A 16,142-nucleotide genomic window follows, 5' to 3' on the forward strand; every position below is an offset into this window, starting at 1 on the left:
TGTCCTGGTCTGAGAAATAAATTTTAGAATCATGTGGAATGGAGAATCTGCTTGGAAGGTGCCATGGAATGAAGGGAGGATGGCTCATAAGATTGGGCCAGTCTGGGAAAGTGAGCAGGTTTGGTTGGCTGTGTAGAGAGTCAAGATGACTTTTGTCTCTCACTTTTAAGGGAAGGTCAGGTCTCCCCAAAAAACTGTGACCATGACCATGGGATTAAAAGGTCTTTTTTCCCCTCTATAGCTGACATCTGACCTAGGAGAGGCTGAGCAATTTTGTTCTTTCAGAGAGGTATTTTACTCTGCTTTGGAAACTTAAGGCAAAATTGAACAAAAAGAGATACTGTTCTCTCTTACGGTCATGGGGATGATGGTGCCAGCAGGGTTAGTGAGCATTTGAGAGTTGATGTGGTGGTTATCTTCATCCATGGGTGATATTCAAAATATTTAACAGCCATCTGCTATGCTAGGCATTAACACTTTGGTTACTGGACTGTGGGGATATGGGGTCCCGGAGGAGGAGCTAGTGTGGCACTGTGGTCATACGGCAGGTTTGTGGGTCTCAGGGGATGACTAATTACTAATAAATTTGGGTATGTTTCAATATGTTAGTAACCAGCATGGCTGAACTATGTCAGCCCTTCCTTCCAGTAAGCCTACCATACTGTATCCATGGGCCAGTGCCTCACTTTCAAAGAGACTGAGATATTGCCCTCTGCAGTCACTATCCTAACAATTATCTTGTCTACATAACTAGGGTATAGAAAAGTGACTGCACCTGTAAGGTGACCTTACTATAGTTCTATACCTGATAGAACTCTTTGAGCTTGAGACTTCAGAAGAAAAAAGATAGAACTAGTTCGAAAAAAGTTTACTCCATAGAATGATCTACATTTAACATATATATGATTAACATATATAGAAATTCCAAATCATGGGCTGACATGACTACAGTGGCTCACTTGTATGACCTACCAATTCCTCCTAAGGTGGTGGTGAGGGATTATCTACGTCCCATACAGTTTAATTGCTTTTAATTGTGTCCTGTTCTACTCCACAATACACTGTCCATATTGCCTGCTTCCACATCTCAGTTTCATCGGGTCACACCCTGATACAATACCTAAGTGTGAATTGGAGAGAGTTCTTGATCTGTCTTCAGTTGCTTTAGAGGGAAACCTTCAGGCTATGTGAAGTGCATTTCTTTCGTACAACCTCTTTCTGCTCCAAATTACTACTTCACAAATTCAAGCAAAGTAGTTGTGACTCTTTAGTACACTCCGTTTAGACAGCTTTGGGACTGGAAAAAAAAATCAGCACTGCCAGAGTTTTGAGTGGTTCATTATTATCCCTCCTCTTAGAGGAGAAAAGAATACATTCTGGGCCAGGGCATCCCAAAAGGCGTGTTGTGGCACACTGGTGTATTGCAGATGGGCTATACTTGTGTGATATTGTGAGATATCAATTCACTCAGCTCTCAGGGACACAGGTAGCACCTAGGGCAACTGAAGCCTCTAGGTGGTAGCTTCCACTCAGATGTGTCAGACAAATATTATCCATGTGTGCCATGACTTGGAAAGTTTAGGAAGCACCATTGGATCATGCTATTATCTGGATGACTCTATTCCATTTCAAAAGGACTTTCATTCACTATCTTGTGCTATCAAATTCACCCCCATTCTACATCTCACCAGGAGCTGCAGCAGCTAGGAGTCAGCTTGCTACCTCTTTCAGGCTGCCAATAGGAGGTACTGGCTTGTCTGAACTCCTCCCCAGACCATCTTCAACAGAACTGCAGTGTGATGCTGCCAGTCATAGATTAGGAGCCTTCTGAAATGCTGATCAGGAATTTGAATGCCTTAATCTGCTTGATACTTTCTTTAAAGGCTTATTTTGTTTATTGTGAATAGTTTCTTTTTTTTTTTTTTAATTATACTTTAAGTTCTAGGGTACATGTGCACAACATGCAGGTTTGTTACATATGTATACATGTGCCATGTTGGTGTGCTGCACCCATTAACTCATCATTTACATTACGTATATCTTCTAATGCTATCCCAACCCCTTCCCCCCTCCCCACAATAGGCCCCGGTGTGTGATGATCCCCTTCCTGTGTCCAAGTGATCTCATTGTTCAATTCCCACCTGTGAGTGAGAACATGTGGTATTTGGTTTTCTGTTCTTGTGATAGTTTGCTGAAAATGATGGTTTCCAGCTGCATCCATGTACCTACAAAGGACACGAACTCATCCTTTTTCATGGCTACATAGTATTCCATGGTGTATATGTGCCACATTTTCTTAATCCAGCCTGTCACTGATGGACATTTGGGCTGGTTCCAAGTCTTTGCTATTGTGAATAGTGTCGCAATGAACATACGTGTGCATGTGTCTTTATAGCAGCATGACTTATAATCCTTTGGGTATATCCCCAGTAGTGGGATAACTGGGTCAAATGGTATTTCTAGTTCTAGATCCTTGAGGAATCGCCACACTGATATGCAGAAAAGAGTAGAGACATAATGAACAGCCATTTGTTGCCCACGTGCCAACCCCTGGGCTTTGTCATATCAACATGTGCCTTATATGCCAGAGTCACCTGTTTTTGGGAAAAAATTATAAATGTAATTGAGACTATTCTATACTCCTTCCTAGTACATCTTTGTCCCTTCACCCTACAGGTAATCACTGTCATGAATTCAATGTTTTTCCTTATCTGTGTATCAAAAAATATAACTGGCGTTACTTTACAAATTCCTATGGTATCTCACTATCAATGTCATTCTATGACTTTTTCCCTACTCATGATTATATTGTAGAGATTCATTTATAGTGATACACATAGCTCTGCCTCATTTATTTTAATTGCTGTGTGATATTCCATATGTGATTGAATTACAATTTATCCATTTTATTGATCAGAATTTAGGTTATTTATAGCTGCTTGTGATTGCAAACAATGCTGCTTAGAGCAATTTTGTGCATGTCTCTTTATGTATGAGTATGAGAATTTCTCTAGGGAAAGCGATTTATTAATTATATGCATCTTCAAATTAACTACATAATGATCAATTGTTTTCCAAAGTAATTGAATATATTTACTCTTCCAGTAGCAGAATGTGAAAATTTTCATTCCCCTGCAGCCTTAACACTTAAAATTGTCAGACTTACAAATTTTGCCAGTTGTCATGATGAACATGAAATGATATCTCATTGCTATTACAATATACGTTTCCCAAATTACTAATGAGATAGAACATCTTTTTGTATCTTTATTGTCCACTTTGGTTTCTTCTGAGAATTGACTTTTCATATCCTTTATCTGTATTCTATTGGGTTGTCTCTTTTTATTGATTTTTAGGAGTTTATTGTTCTGAATATCAATACTGTGTCACTTATATGCATTGCAAACATCTTCTCCCAGACTATGGCTTGTATTTTTAAATTTTGTCCATGATGTATTTTGATGTATGGGAGGTTCTAAAAAATTTTAATGTAGTTCAATTGATCGATCCCTTGTTTTATAAGCTTTACTGTTGTGACTTATTTAAGAAATCCTCCCTATCTAAAGATCATATTCTCCTGTATTTACTTCTAAAATTTCTCAAGTTTTGCATCACATTTGGGTCTTTACTTATCTCATTTAGGACTGATCTTTGTGTATGAAATAAGAATTTATTTTTTTGTGTATATGGATAATCCATTGTCTCAGAACCATAAATCACTAGTCAATCCTTTTTCTACCCATTAGCAATTACACATCTGTCATCTATCAATTTTACTATGTACAAAATCTATTTTCTTCTCAATACTATTGTATTGGCCTACCACACTTAATTCTACATCGACTCAACACTGTCTCATTTATAATAAATTCTAATTTTCATATTGTCTTAATAATTTATGAGGCAATATCCTTTGCCTTTCATGCTTATCTTTTGAAAGCAACAATTAAATTTTTTAAATACAATATAATAATCCTTATATTGTGACAGGTGAATTTAATCTATTTTCATTTATTATAATAACTAATATATTTAGACATACTTCTACCACCATATTTGTGTTTTCTGTTTATCATTCACTTTATTTCTTTTCTGCCTTTTAAACATTTTTATATGTTACCTTTTTTTATTGCATTCTCTGTGGATTTGGATGCTATCTATTTTATTTCTAACCTTAACTGGTTATATGTGGATATGTACTTAACTATACATATTCTTACAACAAAGTCTATGGTTATTCTGACTTTCTAGCATTCTTTCAGCCACATAAAGGGCCTTACATGCTTTCACCACCTATTCAACACTGTCACCTTCTAGTTATTCTTGTTTAGACTAAGTTAAACTTTTTGCAAAAAGAAAAACAATGTGTTATTATTATTAGCTCATTGACTTTTCCTACATTGTTTATGAATTTTTGCTTTCTTTGGTTTATTGTATATCAAGCCTTTCCTATGTTACCTTACCAAAGTGCATCCTTTAATAGCTATTTTAGCGAGAGTCCATGGTAACCCTCTTAATCTGTATATATTCTTGTTTTGGCTTCTGTCTGGAATGATAACTTGGCTGGGTATAAATTTGAGTTTGAGGAGGATGTTCCTTTGAACTTTAAGGATTTTTTCTTTGTTTGGAGTATAATACCATTTATATAAGTTTAAAAACATGCAAAACAGCAGTACATTTTGGGGGGATACATATATGTGTAGTGATGTAACCAAAATGCAGGTTCAGTCACTTGCCACTTGCAGAGTCCAATTAACAAAAATGAAATCTGGTATAAAGAAAGTGACTTTTAGGCCGGGCGCGGTGGCTCACACCTGTAATCTCAGCACTTTGGGAGACCAAGGCGGGTGGATCATGAGGTCAGGAGATAGACACCATCCTGGCGAACACGGTGAAGCCCCGTCTCTACCAAAAATACAAAAAATTAGCGAGCATGGTGGTGGATGCCTGTAGTCCCATCTACTCCAGAGGCTGAGGCAGGAGAAAGGCGTGAACCCGGGAGGTGGAGCTTGCAGTGAGCAGAGATCACGCCACTGCACTCCAACCTGGGTGACAAAGCGAGACTCTGTCTCAAAAAAATAAAAATAAAAAGTGACTTTTAATCCCAAAACTATCTTAGGGGAAGAAGTAGCACTTTTAAAGGAGAATGGCTTGCAGGGGAGGAAGTAGGCAGGTTGGGGAGGTCCATGTGCTAGCTCTGGTGCCTTATCTACCGAGCAGTTGAGCTGGTGACTGCTGGTGCCTTCATGGGCAGCAGTAGGGTGAAAACTCCCCAGGTGGGAGAGAGTTTTATAGTGGGATTTTGGATTATGAATCAACTGTGATCTCTCAAGGCAGTCTCCTGGTGGGAAGGAGTTCCTTGTTGGAGCTTCTAGGCACATAGTTAGATAAATTTTCCCTGTAGAGAGTGTCTGGTGAAGGGGCGGTAAAAGATTATATTTGCATTTCTACAGGGCTAAGTAGGAAGTAGGAAACCAGGAGAATGAGAAAAGAAGAGACAGAGAGAGAGAAATAAATTATCTCTTAGAAAAATGGGGGCACACTGTTAAAATCAATTCTCCACTGCCAAGTTCCATTTCATTTTGATGGGATTTGGTTGTCACCATATTCATTCTGGCTACTCCCTGCTGAAAGGAGGCATAGTCATTGGGTGTCAGAATGAAACTGATCTATTTGGAGTTGAAAATATTCATGAGTACCAAGACTTATAGATGATAGTTGTTGCATTATGGTGTAAGGTCTGGAAAGTCCCTGGGAAAACCTTTCTTGCATTCCCATATAGAGGATGCAACAGCAGTAAAATTCACAGTGGAGAAGTATGCCAATTTTTTCATTGTCTTCTGGCATCCATAGTTGCTGATGAGAAGTCTGCCATCATATGATTGTTTTGGTAACCTATTTTTTCTTGGGTAGGTTTCAATATCATTTTTTAATCTGAATGTTTTGCCTTTTCACTTTGTTGGGTCTAGGTGTGAATTTATTTTTATTTATCCTGCTTGATACTCTGAGTATACTTTTCACCTAAGATTCTATGTCTTTCTTTAATTTAGGGAAATTATTGGCAAATTAACTCTTCAAATACTGCTTTTACCCTTTATTCCTTTGACTCTCTTCAACAATTTCTACTGGACAAATGCTAGATCCTATTAAGCAGCCCTCCATGGTTCTCAATTGATTTTTCATAACTTTTGTTGTTTTTGTCTTACTGCACTGTAAGTAACTTGCATTTATAAATTCACTTTTGACAATGTCTAGTCTAGATTTTTTTCTGTCTCTTTCAATATTTCAATGACTATGTTTTTTCATTTCCAAGATTTCTAATTTTATTCATATCCACCTGTTCTTGTTTTATTTCTGCCTGTTCTGTTTCGTAATTTCTTGTTCAGTTTTAATGTCTTCATTTGTTTCTTTGAACATCCTCAATATGCTTATTTTAAAATCTTTGTTCCATAAAATAAGTTTCATCTGGAGGAAATTCAAGTTCCAATTGTTGATTTTGTTTAATATCATTTTTAGCATTCGATTTCTTCATGTGTTTTGAAATTTTAATTTGTAAGATCAGTTTGAGAAGAAAATTTTCTGGTTTTCTCTTTTCTCACCCCTCTAACTCCCACTGTGTTCACATCTCCCTATGTGATGGGTTTTGCAGTTGCCTCTACCCACATCTTCAGTATAGGACCTGGGGAATATTGAGTATATTGCAGATTCAATACAAAAAGTTAACAGAACCATTGTGTCTGGTTCCTGAGTCTCACCTCTCTATACCTACAATGCATGAGAGCTATCTCCCAAAAGTTATGCAGAAGCCTTTTTTTCTAGGCTCCTTTCATGACTGGAGAGCCCCACCCAATGTCCTTGCTCTAAGCAGAAGCTTATCTCTGATTCCCATCTTCTATAGTGTACTTTCAATCTCCCTTATCCCATAGGAGACAAACATCCGACTGCTACTGCCTTCTTCTACATTCAGATTTCAGCTAGCCAGTAGCCCCAGAACCACTTACCCTTTTGCATTTCTGTACATTTGAGCTTTGTGGAGATGTCTCCCACAGTGGAGCCCAACAATATAGTTCCATTTCTTTTTTCACATATTGTTGAATATTACTATTTGATGGGAATAAATGGGCTTATTGAAACATGAACTTATTTAGTCATTTGACCCAGGTGTTCAACTATAGATTCTTCTTTACTTTTTAGAAAGTTGATTTTTCTATAACCTCTTCAGTAGAAGAGAGGCAATATCAGGAAGTACTGTATTATTTTCCTGTCCAAGTAAAATCCTTACCACCAGACTGAGGAGAGAGACCTATTTTTTGCCCATGTATACACAGCTGTAGGTATAATTTTTAAAATGAAATTTGAATGATACCATATAAACTATTTTTATTTGAATATAGTGTGAGCATCTTCCAGTATTATTTAATATTCTCTAAGAGGGAATCTTATATGGCTAAAAAGCATTCTATTATATTTTTAATTCCCCTATTGTTGTATATTATTATTGTTGTTGACTCCAATTATTTAATTGCAAATAACACCACGGTGAGCATTCCTATATAAAGATTTTGGTCTATATCTCTAACTATTTCTTTAGGAAAAATTCCTAGACTAAGAATTACTGAGGAGAGGTGTACGTCATTCACTAGTTGTGACACTGAAGTAACAATTATATCAAATTGCAAAAGCTTACAAAGCAAAGGCTTATTTTTCACTTTTAGTACATGTCCTTTGTGGATTGCAGCCAGCTATGCTTTGTATCTTTTGTGTTCTAGCAGCCAGACCAACCAGGCATCCTCTATTTGTAATATCACTGGGTATCTTAGTTGGGGTTCACTAAGAAGCAGACCTTTAGACAAAGACTTTAGTACAAATTGGAGGTGATCCCAGAGACATTGGTAGGGGAGTGAGAAAGTGAGACAGGAAAAGAAAGAAAGCCAAGAAAGATTCATTATCAAGCAAGCTACCACAGAGGGCAACTGGGACTTAATCCCACCGGAGAGCCCATGGAACCAGTGTGGAAAATAAGCTACATAGTTATACTTCTCAGGGACAAAGGAGCAGGAGAGAGGGTGGAGGTGTTAATTCCCTGACACTTCTGATCTGCTCAGTGTATGCGATGACCAGATTCCAATGGTCAGAGAAAACCTTCAGGATAGATTTGCAGGTGTCACCAATTGGAAGTTATTCAACACATCCAGAAATAATAAGCTGGGAGAATAGGTTGGATTGTGGGGAGGCACTAGCATTTGCCATGTTAGTCATTGTGACAGAGGGAAAAGGGAGGAATGGGGAGCCATGCCTCTCCCCTTAAAACCTCTTAGAAGGGGTCACTTCTGCCAAAATTCCCTTGATCCAAGCAAGGATTTGAATGTGTGGTCATATGACCATACATTCAAATGGGTAGATATGTGCAATCTTCCCACAGGGAAGTGTGCTGCAATGAGGATGACATGAATATTTTGCAATGACTAATATACTTTATCATACTTTTAGAAAGATTTCATATTCCCATCAAGTTAAAAGCGCTGATCATAGCTTTTTTTAATAACAGCTTTATTAAGATATAATTCACATGCCATAAAATCCTTATTAAAGTGATAATTTAGTGGTTTTCAGCATATTTACAAAGTTGTGCAACCATTACCTACCACTACCTAGTTCCAGAACATTGTCATGACCCCGAACATAAACTCCATACCAACTAGCAGTCACTCTCAATTTCTCCTTTCCCCAACCCCTGGCAACCACTGTTATAACTTTCTGTCTCTATGGATTTGCCTATTATGGACATTTTATATAAATCAAATCATACCATATATGGCCTTTTGTGACTGGCTTTTTTCACTTACCACAGTGTTTTCAAGGTTCACCCCTGTTGTAGCATGTATCAGCAGACTTCATTCCTTTTTCCTGCCAAATAGTATTACATTAGATATACCACAATTTATTTTTTCATTCTTCTGTCATTGGACATTTGGGATGTTTCCATCTGGGGATTTTACAAATAGGTTGCTATGAACCTTTGTATAAATGTTTTCGTGTGGGCAGATGTTTTTAATTATCTTGGATATGTACCTAGGAATAGAATTGCTGATCATATGGTAAACTTTACAATAAAGATTTTGAGAAACTGCCAAACTGCTTGACAAAATCATTGCACCTTTTATATTCCCATCAGCAGTGGAGGACAGTTCCAGTTTCTCCACATCCTCTCCAACACTTGTTACTATCTATCTTTTTACTACAAAAATCCTAACGGGTATAAAGTGGTATCTCATTGTGGCTTTAATTTGCATTTTTTAAATGTCTAATGATAACAAATGTATTTTCATGTGCTTATGGGCCCTTTGTATTACTTCTATGGAGAAATGTCTATTCTAATTATTTGCCTTTACCCATTTTTTATTGGACTGTATTTGTCTTTTTATTGCATCTGAGAGGTTTTCAGAATACATATTCTGGGTACTATTTTATCAGATGTATGATTTGTAAATATTTTCTCACCTTTTTACGTGCGGTCTTTCACTTATTTATTGTTGTTCTTTGAAGCAAAAAGTTTAATCTTGATGAAGTTTATCCATTTTTCCTTTTGTTGTTCATGCTTTTTATATCATATCTAAGAAACCACTGTGTAACTCAAGGTTCAAAATGTACTCCTATGCCCTCTTCTCTCTCTTTTTTTTTTTTTTTTTAGACAGAGTGTCGCTCTGTCATCCAGGCTGCAGTGCAGTGGTGTGATCTTGGCTCACTGCAAGCTCCGCCTCGCGGGTTCACGCCATTCTCCTGCCCATATCTATGCTCTCTTCTAAGAATTGTATAGCTTTATCTCTTACATTTAGGTATTTGATCCATTTTGAGTTAATGTTTTTATATTATGTAAGGTAGGAGTCCAACTTTACTCTTTTGTGTGTGGCTATCCAGTTTTCACAGAATTATTTGTTGAGAAGACTCTTCTTTCTCCATGGAATTATCTTGTCAATCTTGCCAAATTGTTATAGATATTTGATGCTGCAAACTAAAGGAAAAGCATTTAGGAAATGTCTACTCAGAGTCAGAGCTAGGTTAAGCCCTTTATATATATTTTCCCCATAAATCTCCCTGTTATACCATAAGGCAGTTTTCTTCCCTGTTTTGCAGAGAAGCAAAACAAGCTGCTATGAGATTACATGAACTGTCCACATGAACACAATTAATAAATAATGGAATCAAGATTTAAATCTAGATCTGATTCTAAATCCTTTGTCTTTTTCACTGCTGCATAGAAATATAGCTTCATCTGTGATATTATCCCTTTCAGTCCTCTTCCCCAGACAGAATTCAAGCTGACCCACTTTGCTAGGCATAAAGAAAGCCTAGAATGTCAGGGACATGATAGTCACTGGGTTTTTTCCACTAATGAGGCTGTGTTCTGAAGATACAATTGATTTCCTAAAATATGATAGAAACCTCCAGAAAAAAATCATAGCTAGATTTATTCCTTACTGCAAATATTCGCAAAGTTGTTTATCCCCTTAACCTTGTTAAAGCAGTACCTATTTTAGATGGTGATGTACTGATCCTGCTTGCCAGTACATGACAACTTTGGGCTTTGTCTCTAATTAAAGTCTCCTATGATTCGAACTCAGCCCTTCTGAGACTAAAGGAACAAGAAACGCCAAGCTAGATACTGCCTTATGGCCATTTTCAGAGCTGTATGAGACCTGCAGAGTCAGTCTAGCAGTGTAGTAGTCTAACAGCAGAGGGACTGTTTCAAAAACTGCATACACATCACCAAAACAGCTTTAAAATCGTCTTTAGAGAAGAAAAATAAATTACTCCTAATCCCACAACCTTAGCACAATACAAAATCGAATTCTATTTATACATTTTCCCTTTTAGTTCTTGTCTATATGCAGAAACATATTTACATAATTGCAATCACAGTAAGTTTTATATACATCTTTTTTCACTTAACATTATTTCATAAACAATCTCCATGTTGCTATGTAGTTTACACACTTACCATCTTTTTATCATCACTTTCTCTATTAAAAAATTGCAGATACTTATGGTACAAATTTAGAGAAACACAGAAAATTTATAATGATGAAAATATCAGTTATCTCCCAGAAGCAATGACTGCTTAATATTTTAACACATTTACTTCTTTTCTTTTTTTCTATGCATGTATAATTTTGTTTTACATAATTGAGATCATATAGAATATAAAATTTTATACTGATTTTTCACTTAATATTACAGCAGAAATATTTTCCCATGTCAATAATGTTGGGTATTTAACTTGATTCTAGTTTCTCTACCTTATGAATAATTTCTCAATCTTTGCATATATGTTTTTTGTCTATATTTTGGTTTATTATCCTAAAATAGATTACTAGCGATGGAATTACCAGATCTATGAGCATTTTGTGAGCAATTTGAAAGTATATTTATTCTTAAAGTCTCTAGTATGTTCCAATTTGTATCTGTAGCCTTATTTGCAAAAAAAAGTTCTATTGTTGTGCATTATGTTGTTTCCAGATGTTTTGCCCTTATAAATAACTCTACCATAAATTTATTTGTGAGAAAAGCTTTTTACTTTTTTTATATTAGTTTTTTGCTGGATATTTTAGTAATGGAATTTTGGAGTCAAAGACCATTAATATGTTTAAGGAATTGAATTATTGGGCCTGATTACCAACTCATTTTCCAGGAAGGTTGTACCAATTAATACTACCACCTCCATCCCCCAAAAAACTCCATCTCTCATGTCAACAACAGAAAACAACACATTGGTATTACTTGGAAGATTAATTAAATCTGAATAAACAAGCTTCAGAATTTGAGAAATACATAAAGGCAAGGAGAAGCATACCTGTGCTTGTGGTCTCTGAGAGACAAACTAATTAGTCTGTTCCTAAGGTATTTGTCCTGAGAAATCTATGGAGGATGCCATTGTTCCAGGGCTCCAGTGAAGGGATTTATGGGAAGGGATCAGGGGTCCCATTTTGGAACATCCAGTTGAATGGACTGAGTTCTGGGAAGGTAGGGCATCGCAAGGCACCATAGCTGATCGTCATGAGGGAGATCAGGTCAGGAAAGAACTGGTAAGACCTTCACTATTAGGCTGAAGGCAGGCCTCAGGTATAGAGGAACTTGAATTCAAGACACAAAAGCTAAATTAAATTAAGGCACAGGGACTATATAAGCAAGATTCTTCAGTCCCAGCCTAAATTAGCTTAAGCAAAAATAGAGAACTCATTGGTTCATGTAAATGAACAATCCACAAATAAATCTGACATCTTGTGCATCTTGATACAGGGCTCAAAGGACCCAATCTGCTTTCCTCCTTCTCTTAACTCAACTTTCTCAGTGTTGACACCATTCTCAGGCCACATGTAGTCTCGCGATGGCTATAGCAGCTGCAGACTTTACATTCTCCCAAATTCTAGTCCTAGGAAAAACAAGAGACTCACTCAGAAGTCCTAGCAGAATATGTTATTGCTTCTCATTCTGTGATTGAGTCATAATGAACCCATCTTTGAACAAGTATATGTGTCCAAGTAAATCTGTTGTGCTGATTGGCTGAGAGGTGGCTCATAAATACCACCCCTGAAATTGGAGGATAAACTGGGGCCTGACATTACTCAGAAATGATCCAAATTTTGCAATATTGAAATTTTGCAGTGACTATCTCTGTGGCTATTTTAAGCCAAGTATATGAATTATAAAGCCTGAGAGCAGAACAAACATGGATCTGTTCTGCTTCACCCTTTTATCCAAAAGATTAAGCCTACTAGAGGCTCCACATCTAGAATCTCTGGGCAGTGAAGGGACTTATCATAGGTGGATGTAATAGCTTGGACCTAAGGAGGGCTTTTCTGATGAAAGCCAGACCCGTACCAGTGACCAAGGATCTTGAGAGCAAGCAGCAAGCCCTGGGGAAGAGCAGACCACAGAGACTAGGAGCTATGATTAACAGATATGGAGCAGGATGCCAGCCTTATCTGTGAATCGAGATCATGGAGTCAAAGATTTGGAACCAGGCAGACCTGGATTCCTATGTTGATTCTGCCACTACTTGGCTCCCTGTCCTTATGAAAGACTTTAAACTGCCTTGGGGCTTAGTTTTTCATCAAATATGAATGGTGGCACCTATTTCATAGGGATGAAATAAAGATTAAGTGAGGTAATCATGACAATAAATCCCCTAGGATTTTATTATTAACATGTAAATGTAATGCATGTTAGAGGCTAGAATAGGAGCTCTGTTGATAACACTAGGCCTTCTGCACAATGAGGTTTGAAAGGAGATGAGAGCTCATATAATTTTAGCGGGAAGGATGCTGGTTCTCATTGGTTCAGGGCTGGAGGTCTAAATCCACAGGCTGAAGGTCTGCAGCAGCATAAGTCTATCTCTACACTTAGGGGACATCAGAGAGTATCTCTTGTAGGCCAGTGTAACGTGCTCCGACGTGAAGCAGTACAATTATAGTCAACCCAGCCCAGCCATGAGGTAGACAGACCTCATGAGAATCTGAAGGATAAAGGAAAAACCATCAATTTTGTCATTGTAATTGATTTGTAGTACATATATACATTATGTGTTCGAATCCTATCTCTTCTACTTTCAGTTTGGCCTTAGGAAAGCCTATTAAGTTTTCAGTGCCTTACTTCCATTTTACCATTTATAAAAGAGCAAGATAATAATACTTCTTAGAGTTTTGTGAAGATTAAATGTGATGTATGTAAAGTGGCTAGCGTAGTAAAGTACATGACCCATAGACTTTAAATAAAGTTATTACTGTGATTACATTGCTGCATCACAAATTACCCTAAACCTCAGCATTTTCAAACATCAATAAATGTTTGTTATCTCACACAGTTCTTGTAGGTCAAGAATCTGGTAACAGCTTAGCTGGATGGTTTTGGCTTGGGGTCTCTCATGAGGTTATAGTTAAGATGTCAGCCAAGGCTGTAGCTATTTGAAGGGCTGAGTGTGGCTGGAGGATCATCTTTCCAGATGACTCATTCCTATGGATGGTAGGTTGGTGCTGGCTTTTGGCAGGAGGCCTCAGTTCTTCACCACATAGACTTCTCTATGGGGCTGCTTGAGTCACAACATGGCAATTGACTTCCTTCAGAGTGACTAATCCAAAAGAGGGCAAAGTAGAAGCTCAAATGTTCATTATGATCTAGGCTGAGAAGCCATAGCTTGTCATTTCTATAATATCCTGCTAGTTATGTAAGTCAGCCCTATTCACCTGGGAGGAAACTAGACAAGGATGTGAATAGTAGGAAGTTAGATTCATTCAGGGGCATCCTGGAGGCCAGTGCCTAAATGATAATGATGATTATGATTATCAGTATTATTTCTTTGGTTCCTTCTGACCCACTTATCTTTTCTCATTTCTCCAAGGATTCTTTTCTTTTACCCAAGATATAGCTTTTAGAGATTGCCTAGCCTAGCTTTTTGAGATGGGCAGAGATTTTGGGGAAAGGTATTAAGAATAATCTAGCTACATTTTTTTCCATGAATAAATAGGTAAATTTGTCTATCTACACCTTCCTATCCTAACATAGACCTAAAACTGTAAGAGCGTCTGTGTTGGTAGTGAAAGTGAGAAACATTTTCTATTTGCTGGACTAAGAAAAGTACAATTCTCTAATTTAGGAAAAAAGGTTATGTGCCCCAATGTCTAGTTTCCAGCTTTTATCACAGTTCTTTACACACTTGGCAAATGAGTGTGGGGTTGCTACTAAATAGAGGCAAGTGTGATCCAAGTACATACATTAGGAGTTCCTAGAGATTAGGACCCATGGGCATGTCATGGAGGGTGGTACACATCCTTCATGCTCTGGTCCAAAACATCATCAAAGACTGTGATGAGGACAGGCTAGAGGAATATGGGCATTTGCTCTTAGCAAGATTTACTGACCTGCCATTACTGGTGCTTACTCAATACTACTGGGACAAAAGAATAGAGTCTCTATGTCAAAAAGAAAGAAAAGAAAAAGAAGGTCTAAAATGCAGTGGAAACTTTGAGATCAGTTAGGACAGGGTTCAAATCTTAGATCTGCCATTTACTCTTGATATGATTTGGGGCAAACACTTAATTTGTCAGAGCTTCGAGTCTTTCATCCCTAAAATAGCAGTAATAATATTGACGTCATAGGGCTGTCATGAGCATTAGATAAGATAAAGTGGATATCTGAAAAAAAAAAAAAAAAGTACGTATCTGGCACATATCAGAACCTTGGAAATGCTCATGTTGTTATGGGAAGTTCTTCTCTGAGGATGGTCACCACAGATATCTCTTTTTTTTTTATTTTTCTCAATAACTTAGCCACAGGATATTAGGTCATTCTCTGACATGCCAACAGGGTCTGTGTTTGGCATTTGCCAGGCAATTTCCTCCTGTCCAGATGGTTGCTGAATAATTGTCTTAAAAGCCTGATGCACTTCTCTCTAGAAACTGAAAAACTGAGGGAGGATCAGCCCAACCCAGATGAAGTCCATTCTTGGATGGCTGGCTGGATGTCCTTCCAAAGGATTTCGTTTCTGGTAAAGATGATACAGAAAACTGGCTTGTTAGAGAAGAGTTTTTAATTGCATTAGTGAAAGGAAAATTGGTGATTTTCAGCTGTTGGTAGGGGAAATAAGACTTCCTTTTTCATATCAAGGGCCATTTAATGAGTTTGTGAGGTGGGCTCAGTTTCAACCTTGGATGGTGCATAGGGAAGCATGTCATATCACTTGATGATACTGTCTTAAAGGCCAGGTTCCAGTTACTAACTCCCTTCCATGCTCTGGCCCCTGCCTATGTTTTGTTCCCTCAGGTAAACCAACAGAGATTGTCTCAGAAACATGCTCATGTCGGTCCCACTAAGTCCTCTACCTTGACTATTTTTTTACTCAGAATCTCTTGGATCATTCTTTCCTTTCTCTCTAAAGGTACAGAGGAGGGACAACCTAACACTTTCTCTCCACTGGGTTTTTGTTATTTTGGGCTATTTAGTTCCTGAAGCCCAGACAGGGGCTGCTGGGTAAGTGTTCTCACAATGGGTGGGGGCTCTGGTACCCAGGACAAATATCAAAAAGTGTTTTAAAAAGGTATCCACTGCAGGGGGCGATAATAATAGCTCAATAATGATGACCACTACAA

At 37.6% G+C, this 16,142-nt stretch overlaps 1 protein-coding gene across 2 annotated transcripts in view; it reads left to right on the forward strand.

Moving 5' to 3' along the window:
* Positions 1-16,142, forward strand: part of AGBL4 (ATP/GTP binding protein like 4) — a 1,514,939-nt gene that overhangs the window by 1,146,647 nt on the left and 352,150 nt on the right. The window lies entirely within an intron of this gene.

The sequence above is a fragment of the Trachypithecus francoisi genome, unplaced genomic scaffold (genome assembly GCF_009764315.1).
Source record: "Trachypithecus francoisi isolate TF-2019V2 unplaced genomic scaffold, Tfra_2.0 Lachesis_group12, whole genome shotgun sequence".
NCBI classification, from domain to species: Eukaryota; Metazoa; Chordata; class Mammalia; order Primates; family Cercopithecidae; genus Trachypithecus; species Trachypithecus francoisi.